Here is a 14,373-nt window from a genome sequence, read left to right on the forward strand (position 1 = left end):
TCTTTAGCTACATCATTGATTGTTCGTCCAACATCGACTCACAGTAATATTCTTCAGTCCTACAGTAATAGCATCGATTCAGAGTCCTTCTTCATCTATTCTTCATGACCACAGTTCCCCAACACCGATAGTTCATGTAACATCGGTCACAGTGTCTTCAAGTCGTATTCCTCAGTGCTCCACATTATTGTGTCAGTGTTCAGGACGATTCTTCTCCATCATCCTATGCTGAGTTATATATTATTGACTGTCCTTTATCAAATTCTATTCACAGTTATAGTTATTATCTGCCGCTGATAACATCGTGCGTGCTTAAATCAAAGACTTCATTTAATTTACTCCGTCATTCTGGTCCCACCTTCGGGGATTCCTACAAATCCTCTGAGGGGGTCAGCCTCTACCCTCAGGTGTGACTAGTTACTCCTGTACCTGTTACCTCTTCCTGTATACCTGCTGACATTCCATGCTGCTTATCATCAGATCTGTGATCCTAATGGCTTATCCTATGCACTAATTAACCAGACCAAGTGTCTGCTGTTCATTATCTGCTCACTGCCAGCATCACTGTTCCCACTGGGATGCAGTTAATATCCCGGCGGTCGGGATCCCGGCGTTCAGAATCCCGACCGCCGAAATACCGACACATTCTCCCTCCGTGGGTGTCCACGACACCCCTGGAGGGAGAATAAATTAGTGTGCCAAGCGTAGCGAGGCACCGGGCCCGCTGCGTGGCGAGCGCAGCGAGCCCGCAAGGGGGGGGGGGCGATCCACGTCCCCCCCTTGTCGCATTTCGGCTGTCGGGATTCTGAACACCGGGATCCAGTACTGAATCCGTTCCCACTGCCCTGCACTCCATCTCCTACTGCTGTCATCCAATGTTGGCTGCTGTACTATCTGCTGTGGATAACCTCAGGAGCGTCTCCCGCGCTGTCCACAGGCTGCGAGTACGGGTGAGTTCTATACTAAGCACTGTTCCTGAGTTTCAGAGGTCTGTGGTGGTTTTCTGGTTTCTGGGTCCTTCCATTTGGGTAAACAGGTGGTTCTGGATATTGGATCTTTGATCCCAGGTCTGAGTTTGTGATTCTGAATCCAGTTCCAGGATAGTTGCTGTGGTGTGGGTCCGAGGGTGACACCACTCCTATGATTGGTCACCCTGTGACTGGTTGTGAGTTCTGTGTTCCCAATTCCAGGTTTGGTACTGTGCAGCTCTGAGTTCCCAGTAGTATAAGTTCCCGAGTTCCCAGCAGTACTGTATGTTCCAGTCTTGAGCTCCTCGGGCCATCAGCTGGGGTGGCGTCCCTTACAACTGGCTCCAGGTATTTTCAGCTTGTATTCCGGTCCTGAATCCTGGTTCTGAGCTGGTCTGGGATGTCGCTCTGCATTGCCAGGATTCCCTAGTTTACCCCAAGCTCCTAAACTTCTACTGTATCCACTCCATGAACAGACAGCTCATCAGATCCCACACTTCCCTCACACTCCAACTTCAGCTGGCCCCGGATGGACCACAAAGATCTCAAACACTCTAAGCCCATGACAAGACTGAGACCATGTAAGAAGGAGCCACAACCCCTTCAGTACTTGCTAAGGGGTAGTGATAAGCTGGGAATACCGCTGTCCCAACCCCCCCCCCCCCCCTCCCACCCATAGTGTCTAGTCAAGGTGATCTATGCCTTTATTTAGTTTTCGCTATCACATCAAAGTGCTGAAACCATTTAAATATCCCGACCTTGGAAATGTGGATGCAATTTATAAGGCTGCTCAGCCCCACCTGGGAAAGCAGAGCAAATATGTCCAAACATTGATAAGATAAGGTGACGGATGGCTGCAGCATGGACCATGGTGTAGGAATGCAGAACAGGGCACCAAATTCCAGGGCAGGATTGGACCAGTTTATGAATCCTATTTGTATATATATATATATATATATATATATATATATATATATATATATATATATATATATATATATATATATATATATATATATATATAGCCACAGAAAATGAGGACACTCACCGGTCTTCTTGAAAACAGACAATTTTTTCTTTATTTAGTCCATCTCACCAAAATAAAGTGCAAAGTGCATGACAGTGGGCCAAGGGCCAACGTTTCGGTCCGTCAACCAGACCTTTATCAAGGCCCCCACTATCTCCTCCTAAAGTGCACTTTAGGAGGAGATAGTGGGGGCCTTGATAAAGGTCTGGTGACGGACCGAAACGTTGGCCCTTGGCCCACTGTCATGCACTTTGCACTTTATTTTGGTGAGATGGACTAAATAAAGAAAAAATTGTCTGTTTTCAAGAAGACTGGTGAGTGTCCTCATTTTCTGTGGCTATACTGGTGGACTGGATTTGTCCAGGATCTCCTGAGGTGACACCCCGGCAGTCGACTGTGGTTGGAGGAGAGTGTGATCCTTACCTCTGGATATATATATATATATATATATAAAATATATATATAAAATATATACACACACATTCCTTTTAGGCGGCACTTTGACATCTTTCAAAAGAACTTAAGACCACACAGGTTTCATCATCAAGATCTTTCGAGATTTATTCTTTTCATCATCCTGATGATGAGAATAAATCTTGAAAGATCTTGATGATGAAACCGGTGTGGTCTTAAATTCTTCTAAAAGACATCAGAGTGCCGCCTAAAAAGGAATATATGTATGCCACCCCTGATGTGGAGTTGAGCTGAGGAGGGCACCTGGTGCACCATACACCTATTCAAGTGAAGGAGTGCCGGTTATTTTACTCATATATTGTCAGGAACCCCGGTTCTCAGACCACTCGCGTGCGCCCCTTACCGGCACGCTGGGGTAATATACTCCGCAGATCAGCTGCCGGTACAGTCTGTAATCCCTGGCGTGATGTCTCCTGCTTCCAAATCATCTCCTGCGTCACTTAAGGCCCCCATACACTAGCCGATTTTGGTCAGATTTCAGCCAGATCAGTCGGATCTGGCCGAAATCGGACCAAAATCGGCTAGTTTTGATGTCCCCTCAGATCCGATGCGCGGTCCCGTGCGCATCGGATCTGCGTCGGGTGGTCGGACCTGCTGCACGTCCGACCACCCGACTTGGGACCTAGTGGGGCGGTGGAGGGAGCAGGGGGGGCTGGGGACGCTGCGGGGGACACGTCTGTGTCCCCCGCTGCTGGGGACAGCGTCTGTGCGGCGAGAAGGTAGAGGGAGCAGGGGGGGCTGGAGACGCTGCGGGGGACACAGGCTGCATAGAGCCGGGCAGGGGGAGCCGGCCGGGAGCTGTCAGTAATGAATAAAAAAAAAAGCCCATACAATGAATGGGCGGCCTGTGATTGGCTGAGCGCTCTCTCAGCCAGTCAGCAATTGGCTGAGAGAGCGCTCAGCAGCCAATCACAGGCTGCCCATTCATTGTATGGGCTTTTTTTTTTATTCATTACTGACAGCTCCCGGCCGGCTCCCCCTGCCCGGCTCTATGCCGCCTGTGTCCCCCGCAGCGTCTCCAGCCCCCCCTGCTCCCTCTACCTTCTCGCCGCACAGACGCTGTCCCCAGCAGCGGGGGACACAGACGTGTCCCCCGCAGCGTCTCCAGCCCCCCCTGCTCCCTCTATCTTCTCGCCGCACAGACGCTGTCCCCAGCAGCGGGGGACACAGACGTGTCCCCCGCAGCGTCTCCAGCCCCCCCTGCTCCCTCTACCTTCTCGCCGCACAGACGCTGTCCCCCGCAGCGTCCCCAGCAGCGGGGGACACAGATGTGTCCCCCGCAGCGTCCCCAGCCCCCCTGCTCCCACCAGCTCTCACCTCTTAGCCCCCCCCCCCCCTGCTCCCCGGGTTTTTTACATGTGATAAATCGAGACGATTTATCACATGTAAAAAATGACACATCAAGTGCCAATCTAATCAAGCTCCCCCGGGGAGCAGCCGGGGAAGCTCAGGGGGGAAGTCGGGGGCGACTTGTCCTAAGGACAAGTCGCCCTAGTGTATGGGGGCCTTTAGAGCTCCAGGTGTATTCCCTGGTCAGATTGCGGGTCACATGATCCAGGTAAGCTCTCACTCACTTCCTGGTCTGTGTGCTGCTGCTGCGCCTGATTCCCTCACCTGCGTCTGATTCCCTCATTACCTGGAGGGATAAAAGTCTGTCTCACAGTCTCCTCCCCGTCTTGAACAACTCGTCAGTTTCCCCTGAGAGTTCTCCAGCGTCAGCTCCTGTCAAGACTCCCCACTTGCTCCAGAGGTCCGGTTTCCTGAGTCCGCTGTTACCTGTGTCATTCTCAGCGTCCCTGGTCATTCCACTCCTGCCAGAAGCTTCCACGAGTTCCATCTGCCGTGTGATCCAGCCTTCTCTGTGCAGCCCAGGTTGTCTCCTCAACGTCCGGATACCAATGGGTTCCCATGCCCGTCTCCTCTGGGCTCCCAGGCCGCTCCAGTGATCCCCAGTGATCTCCAGCGATCCCCAGCGATCCCCAGTGATCACCATCGAGTTCCCCCCGGCTCCCAGGCCGCATCTCACGGTACTCAGTCCCCATCACTGTGTACATCCTGCTATACATATTCCTCTGTGCCCTCCGTGTTGCTACCAAGCATTCAGTGCCATCGATCACCATCGATGGTTTAAGTACCCCTCAAACATCTTTGCTCTAGAGACTCCAGAGTATCAAACCCTGCTAAAGCCACAGAGGAACCTGGGCAGAGGGCCGCAACCTGGTCGGCAGTTGCAGCTAAGTCCATATCCCCTTGCGGGGGTCCCTGGTGAATACCGCTGTTACGGATCCATTATTTTCAATGACATAAATTGGGATCTATGGAAGTTCCCAACTTTTTAAGATTTTTAACTTTTTCATCTGCGAGGCCGTGTCACAGTGATCCAACGCTGGCTGGAGAATTTGGCCCTTATTCTGGTTCACTCGCAAAGGCAAATTCCTTCTCAAATGGACAAAACCATGCTGCACTGCAGGGTGGCAGATGTAACATGTGCAGAGAGAATTAGATTTGGGTGGGGTTTTACTTAAAAGTGAGATCTAAATTGCAGTGTAAGAATAAAGCAGCCAGTATTTACCCTGCACAGAAACAGAATAACTTACACAAATCTAATGCTCTCTGCACATTTTACATCTGCCCCACCTGCAGTGCACATGGTTTTGTCCATTTGAGAAGGAATTTGCCTTTGCGAGTGAACCAGAATAAGGGCCTTTATTTGAATACCCTTCTTGTAAATTGGGTATTTACTTGGAGGTGACTGGGTGCTCCCCGGTGGTGAGGGGCACTTGTGGGCATTTAATGGCTGGTGACTGGGAGCTTTTGGGCATTACTGTGCGGTGACTTAGATGCTCCTGAGGTCAGGGCCAGGGAAAGTGGGTGTCAAATAAGACTGGTCATCTTAGTAGGTTATATCCTCTTGGGCTCTATAGAAGTTGTACTAATGCACACTAGCAACATCTCCGATAGAGGCAAACATGGCGAAACAGCCTCCGATAGAGGTAACCATGGCGAAACTGCCTCTGATAGAGGTAACAGTGGTGATAGGCCTCCGATAGAGGTAACCATGGTGATAGGCCTCTGATAGAGGTAACCGTGGTGATAGGCCTCCGATAGAAGTAACCATGGCGAAACTGCCTCCGATAGAGGTAACTATGGTGATAGGCCTCCGATAGAGGTAGCCATGGCGAAACTGCCTCTGATAGAGGTAACAGTGGTGATAGGCCTCCGATAGAGGTAACCATGGTGATAGGCCTCTGATAGAGGTAACTATGGTTATAGGCCTCCGATAGAGGTAGCCATGGTGAAACGGCCTCCGATAGAGGTAACCATGGTGAAACGGCCTCCGATAGAGGTAACCATGGCGAAATGGCCTCCATTAGTGAACTGGTCTCCAGTCTTTTCTTACTGGACCAATACCCCCTGCAATGTAATGTTAAGCTGAGCATATATACTGGTGTACGGACTTGCAGAGAACTGGGGTCTCCTGATGATGGGCAGCAAGCTTACGTGGAACACAATATGACAAAATCCCTTATTGCCTTATTAGATATAGATAAATATATATAGACAGACAGACAGACAGATATACGATACTGTAGATAGATAGAAGATAGATACTGTAGATAGATAGATAGATGGATAGATACTGTAGATAGATGGATAGATACTGTAGATAGATGGATGGATAGATACTGTAGATAAATAGATGGATAGATACTGTAGATAGATAGATAAATAGATAGATACTGTAGATAGATAGATGATAGATAGATACTGTAGATAGATAGATAGATAGATACTGTAGATAGGTAGATACTGTAAATAGATAGATAGATACTGTTGATAGATAGATAGATACTATAGATAGATAGATAGGTACTGTAGATAGGTAGATACTGTAGATAGATAGATAGATAGATACTGTAGATAGATAGATAGATACTGTAGATAGATAGATAGATAGATAGATAGATAGATAGATACTGTAGATAGATAGATAGATAGATACTGTAGATAGATAGATACTGTAGATAGATAGATAGATAGATACTGTAGATATAGATAGATAGATAGATACTGTAGATAGATAGATGATAGATAGCTACTGTAGATAGATAGATAGATACTGTAGATAGATAGATGATAGATAGCTACTGTAGATAGATAGATAGATAGATACTGTAGATAGATAGATAGATAGATAGATACTGTAGATAGATACTGTAGATAGATAGATAGATAGATACTGTAGATAGATAGATAGATACTGTAGATAGATAGATAGATACTGTAGATAGATAGATAGATACTGTAGATAGATAGATACTGTAGATAGATAGATACTGTAGATAGATAGATACTGTAGATAGATACTGTAGATAGATAGATACTGTAGATAGATAGATAGATAGATAGATAGATACTGTAGATAGATAGATAGATAGATAGATACTGTAGGTAGATACTGTAGATAGATAGATACTGTAGATAGATAGATAGATACTGTAGATAGATATATACTGTAGACAGGTAGATACTGTAGATAGATAGATACTGTAGATAGATAGATGATAGATAGCTACTGTAGATAGATAGATACTGTAGATAGATAGATAATGTAGATAGATAGATGATAGATAGCTACTGTAGATAGATAGATAGATAGATAGATACTGTAGATAGATAGATAGATAGATAGATACTGTAGATAGATAGATACTGTAGATATATACTGTAGATAGATAGATAGATATATACTGTAGATAGATAGATAGATACTGTATATAGATAGATAGATAGATACTGTAGGTAGATAGATAGATAGATACTGTAGATAGATAGATAGATACTGTAGATAGATATATACTGTAGATAGGTAGATACTGTAGATAGATGATAGATACTGTAGATAGATGATAGATAGTTACTATAGATAGATATATACTGTAGATAGACACTGTAGATAGATAGATAGATACTGTAGATAGATAGATAATGTAGATAGATAGATACTATAGATAGATAGATAGACAGACACTGTAGATAGATAGACACTGTAGATAGATAGATACTGTAGATAGATAGATAGATAGATAGATAGATAGATAGATACTATAGATAGATAGATATTCTGTAGATAGATAGATACTGTAGATAGATATATAGATAGATAGATATTCTGTAGATATAGATATATACTGTAGATAGATAAATAGATATTCTATAGATAGATAGGTAGATAGGTAGATAGATATTCTGTAGATAGATAGATAGATAGATATTCTGTAGATAGATAGATATTCTGTAGATAGATAGATAGACACTGTAGATAGATAGATAGATAGATACTGTAGATAGATAGATACTGTAGATAGATATATACTGTAGATAGATAGGTAGGTAGATACTGTAGATAGATACTGTAGATAGATAGATACTGTAGATAGATATATACTGTAGATAGATAGGTAGGTAGATACTGTAGATAGATAGATACTGTAGATAGATAGATACTCTAGATAGATAGATAGAATGTAGATAGATAGATAGATATTATGTAGATAGATAGATACTGTAGATAGATAGATAGATAGATGATAGATAGATAGGTACTGTAGATAGATAGATACTTTAGATAGATAGATACTGTAGATAGATAGATAGATACTGTAGATAGATACTGTAGATAGATAGATAGATACTGTAGATAGATAGATACTGTAGATAGATAGATAGATACTGTAGATAGATAGATGATAGATAGCTACTATAGATAGATAGATAGATACTGTAGATAGATAGATAGATAATGTAGATAGATAGATGATAGATAGCTACTGTAGATAGATAGATAGATAGATAGATACTGTAGATAGATAGATACTGTAGATAGATAGGTAGATAGATAGATAGATAGATACTGTAGATAGATAGATAGATACTGTAGATAGATAGATAGATAGATACTGTAGATAGATAGATAGATACTGTAGATAGGTAGATACTGTAGATAGATGATAGATAGATACTGTAGATAGATAGTTACTGTAGATAGATAGTTACTGTAGATAGATAGATACTGTAGATAGATAGACACTGTAGATAGATAGATAGACACTGTAGATAGATAGATAGATAGATAGATAGATACTGTAGATAGATAGATACTGTAGATAGATAGATAGATACTGTAGATAGATAGATAGATAGATACTGTAGATAGATAGATAGATATTCTGTAGATAGCTACTATAGATAGATAGATAGATAGATACTGTAGATAGATAGATAGATATTCTGTAGATATAGATATATACTGTAGATAGATAAATAGATATTCTGTAGATAGATAGATAGGTAGATACTGTAGATAGATAGATACTGTAGATAGATAGATAGATAGATACTGTAGATAGATAGATAGATAGATAGATACTGTAGATAGATATATACTGTAGATAGATAGATAGATAGATATTCTGTAGATAGATAGATAGATACTGTAGATAGATAGATAGATTTTCTGTAGATAGATAGATAGATACTGTAGATAGATAGATAGATAGATATTCTGTAGATATAGATATATACTGTAGATAAATAGATATTCTGTAGATAGATAGATAGATAGATAGGTAGATACTGTAGATAGATAGATAGATATTCTGTAGATAGATAGATAGATATTCTGTAGATAGATAGATATTATGTAGATAGATAGATACTGTAGATAGATAGACACCGTAGATAGACACTGTAGATATATAGATAGATACTGTAGATAGATAAATATATAGATACTGTAGATAGATATATACTGTAGATAGATAGATAGATAGATAGATAGATAGATAGATACTGTAGATAGATAGATAGGTAGGTAGATACTGTAGATAGATAGATAGATAGATAGATAGATAGATAGATAGATAGATAGATAGATACTGTAGATAGATAGATAGATACTCTAGATAGATAGATAGATATTATGTAGATAGATATATACTGTAGATAGATAGATATACTGTATATTCTGTAGATAGATAGATAGATAGATAGATAGGTAGATACTGCAGATAGATAGATACATACTGTAGATAGATAGATAGATAGATAGATAGATAGATAGATACTGTAGATAGATAGCTAGATAGATAGATAGATACTGTAGATAGATAGATACTGTAGATAGATACTTTAGATAGATAGATAGATAGATACTGTAGATAGATAGATACTGTAGATAGATAGATGATAGATAGCTACTGTAGATAGATAGATAGATAGATAGATAGATAGATAGATACTGTAGATAGATAGATAGATAGATAGATAGATAATGTAGATAGATAGATACTGTAGATAGATAGATGATAGATAGCTACTGTAGATAGATAGATAGATAGATAGATAGATAGATACTGTAGATAGATAGATAATGTAGATAGATAGATGATAGATAGCTACTATAGATAGATAGATAGATACTGTAGATAGATAGATAGATACTGTAGATAGATAGATACTGTAGATAGATAGATAGATAGATACTGTAGATAGATGATAGATAGATACTGTAGATAGATGATAGATAGATACTGTAGATAGATAGTTACTGTAGATAGATAGTTACTGTAGATAGATAGATACTGTAGATAGATAGATAGACACTGTAGATAGATAGATAGATACTGTAGATAGATAGATACTGTAGATATCTCTCACGCTGCCCCCCTGCACTGGAACAACCTCCCGCCACCCATCAGGCTATTTGATTCCCTTACCTCCTTCAAGCGCTCCCTCAAAACCCACTTTTTTCGACTAGCCTATCCCTCCTCCTAACCTCTTTTGATCCTCCTATCCTGCCTCCGTTCCCCTCCGTTCCTACTTATCCTATTGTATTTCGTTCGTCCACCCACCTATTTTTAGTATGTTAACTCTTATGAGCAGGGCCCTCCTTCCTCACGTACTCACCCTACCTCATTACCTCACCTGTGCTCCTGTCCTGTTCTTCCCTTCCTCTACTTCATCCTCAGTCTCCTCGACCATTTTGACACCTACTTCTGAACTGATGCTGATTTTAGTTCTACCAGCTATACCCCTATTTATACTGTATCTTTCAACACACCCTGTACGTTACCTTGTCATATTTTTTTTTTTTGCTATGTACGGCGCTGCGGACACTTTGCGGCGCCTTATAAATAAACGTACTACTACTACTACTACTACTAGATAGATAGATAGATACTGTAGATAGATAGATACTGTAGATAGATAGATACTGTAGATAGATATATACTGTAGATAGATAGATAGATAGATAGATACTGTAGATAGATAGATAGATATTCTGTAGATAGATAGATACTGTAGATAGATAGATAGATACTGGAGATAGATAGAAATTCTGTAGATATAGATATATACTGTAGATAGATAAATAGATATTCTGTAGATAGATATAGATAGATAGGTAGATAGATACTGTAGATAGATAGATACTGTAGATAGATAGATAGATATTATGTAGATAGATAGATACTGTAGATAGATAGATAGATATTCTGTAGATAGTTAGATATATACTGTAGATAGATAGATAGATATTCTGTAGATAGATAGGTAGATACTGCAAATAGATAGATACTGTAGATAGATAGATACATACTGTAGATAGATAGATAGATACTGTAGATAGATAGATAGATATTCTGTAGATAGATAGATAGATATTCTGTAGATAGATAGATAGATAGATATTCTGTAGATAGATAGATACTGTAGATAGATAGATAGATAGATACTGTAGATAGATAGATAGATAGATAAGATACTGCAAATAGATAGATACTGTAGATAGATAGATACATACTGTAGATAGATAGATAGATACTGTAGATAGATAGATAGATAGATAGATATTCTGTAGATAGATAGATATTCTGTAGATAGATAGATAGATAGATACTGCACAACAGTTATGGAATATTATTTATTAAATAGTTATTTAAAAAATGTTTATACAAATGACGTAACGGTTACATTGTATTTTCTAATTCTTTACATAAAGAATCACAGTAAAGCTCTTTAAATCCATTCATTCTGGCTCAGCCAGCAAATGGAATGATGTCATGTCACCCTCTGCGGCGGAAGGAACATGCGAGGCCAAGCCCCTCTGTGACAGGATAAAAAGCAGCAGTCGCAAAAACACGCAGCGCAAATTCCACATTTACAGCGATTCATACAGGAATATGGAAAATATTTGGGGGTGTGAGCTCTGACATAATTTTACATTTTATAAAACTGAATAATCACTTGGCCTAATTATTGGATTGGCTTCTATAAATGTAACAGACATAGGATGAGGCCATTTAGCGTCTATGGTGTGGTGTCATGGCTACACTTACACTGTCGCTGCGGCGTGCGTAACACTGCTGCGCTACCACAACACATAAACACTTTATAATTAACTGCCATAAGGATACAAGATCAGACGCCGCCTCATTCCAAATAAATTCTGTGTTTTGTAGTTCCTGAACCAATTATTTACCCCCACTTCTGGGGAACTAATGTGGTGATGTCATAATGTACACTAGGACTCCAATGTGATGATGTCATATGGTAGACTAGGACTCCAATGTGATGATGTCATATTGTAGACTAGGGCTCTAATGTGGTGATGTCATAATGTAGACTAGGACTCCAATGTGATGATGTCATATGGTAGACTAGGACTCCAATGTGATGATGTCATAATGTACACTAGGACTCCAATGTGGTGGTGTCATATTGTAGACTAGGGCTCTAATGTGGTGATGTCATAATGTACACTAGGACTCCAATGTGTTGATGTCATATGGTAGACTAGGACTCCAATGTGATGATGTCATATTGTAGACTAGGGCTCTAATGTGGTGATGTCATAATGTAGACTAGGACTCCAATGTGATGATGTCATATGGTAGACTAGGACTCCAATGTGATGATGTCATAATGTACACTAGGACTCCAATGTGGTGGTGTCATATTGTAGACTAGGGCTCTAATGTGGTGATGTCATAATGTACACTAGGACTCCAATGTGTTAATGTCATATGGTAGACTAGGACTCCAATGTGATGATGTCATATTGTAGACTAGGGCTCTAATGTGATGATGTCATATTGTAGACTAGGACTCCAATGTGATGATGTCATATGGTAGACTAGGGCCCTAATGTGATGATGTCACATTGTAGACTAGGGCTCTAATGTGGTGATGTCATAATGTACACTAGGACTCCAATGTGATGATGTCATATGGTAGACTAGGGGTGAGATTTAATAGGATGAGAGATTCAGAAAGTGAGAGATTTGGTTAGAAATCTCCAGGTTTATTTTAAAGCGGCAATCATTTACACTGCAAAATCAAACTGGTTTTGCAGTGTAAATGATTGCCGCTTTAAAAAAAGCTGGAGATTTCTTACCATAACTTTCACTTTCTGAATCTCTCATCCTATTAAATCTAACCCTAGGGCTCTAATGTGGTGAAGTCATAATGTAGACTAGGACTCCAATGTGGTGATGTCATACGGTAGACTAGGGCTCTAATGTGATGTCATATTGTAGAATAGGACTCCAATGTGGTGATGTCATATTGTAGACTAGGACTCCAATGTGGTGATGTCATATTGTAGACTAGGACTCCAATGTGGTGATGTCATATGGTAGACTAGGGCTCTAATGTGGTGATGTCATACGGTAGACTAGGGCTCTAATGTGGTGATGTCATATGGTAGACTAGGGCTCCAATGTGGTGATGTCATATGGTAGACTAGGACTCTAATGTGATGTCATATTGTAGACTAGGGCTCTAATGTGGTGATGTCATATGGTAGACTAGGACTCTAATGTGATGATGTCATATGGTAGACTAGGGTTCTAATGTTGTGATGTCATAATGTAGACTAGGGCTCTAATGTGATGTCATATGGTAGACTAGGACTCTAATGTGATGTCGGTACTTATGAGTTATCTGGGCGCCCGATTTTTTGATTGTATGCCTTAAGTTAAGGCATACAATCAGATGCGATGCGATACGATATCGCATCGCATCGCATGCGACCATCGGATGCGATGACCCGATTTTTCCATAGGAATCAATGTTAAAATGGACAGAGTCCATTTTAACATGGAATTCAATGGGAAAAAGGGGTCCTCTTCATACCCCTACTATCCAAGTGGGCATGGAGTTGGATATAAACCTGTGGCGAGCGTAGCGAGCCACCGAGCCCGAAGCGTGGCGAGCGAAGCGAGCCCCGCGAGGGGACGGTATTCTGTGTCCCCTCGCGGGGCTCGCTACGCTTCGGGCTCGGTGGCTCGCTACGCTCGCCACAGGTTTATATCCAACTCCATGCCCACTTGGATAGTAGGGGTATGAAAAGGACCCCTTTTTCCTATTGAATTCCATGTTAAAATGTTCTCTGTCCATTTTAACATTGATTCCTATGGAAAAATCGGGTCATCGCATCGCATCGCATCCGATGGTCGCATGCGATGCGATGCGATGTGCCCGATCCGACCCGATTTAGAAATCGGGCGCCCGGATAACTCATAAGTACCGTGATGTCATACAGTAGACTAGGGCTCTAATGTTGTGATGTCATAATGTAGACTAGGGCTCTGATGTGGTGATGTCATATGGTAGACTAGGACTCTAATATGGTGATTTCATATTGTAGACTAGGGCTCTAATGTTGTGATGTCATACGGCAGACTAGGGTTCTAAAGTTGTGATTTCATATGGTAGACTAGGGCTCTAATGAGGTGATGTCATTCGGTAGACTAGGGCTCTAAAGTTGTGATGTCATATGGTAGACTAGGGCTCTAGTGTGGTGATGTCATACGGTAGACTAGGGCTCTAATGTGGTGA

Source organism: Crinia signifera, chromosome 7, assembly GCF_055691185.1.
Source record: "Crinia signifera chromosome 7, ASM5569118v1, whole genome shotgun sequence".
Taxonomy (NCBI): Eukaryota; Metazoa; Chordata; class Amphibia; order Anura; family Myobatrachidae; genus Crinia; species Crinia signifera.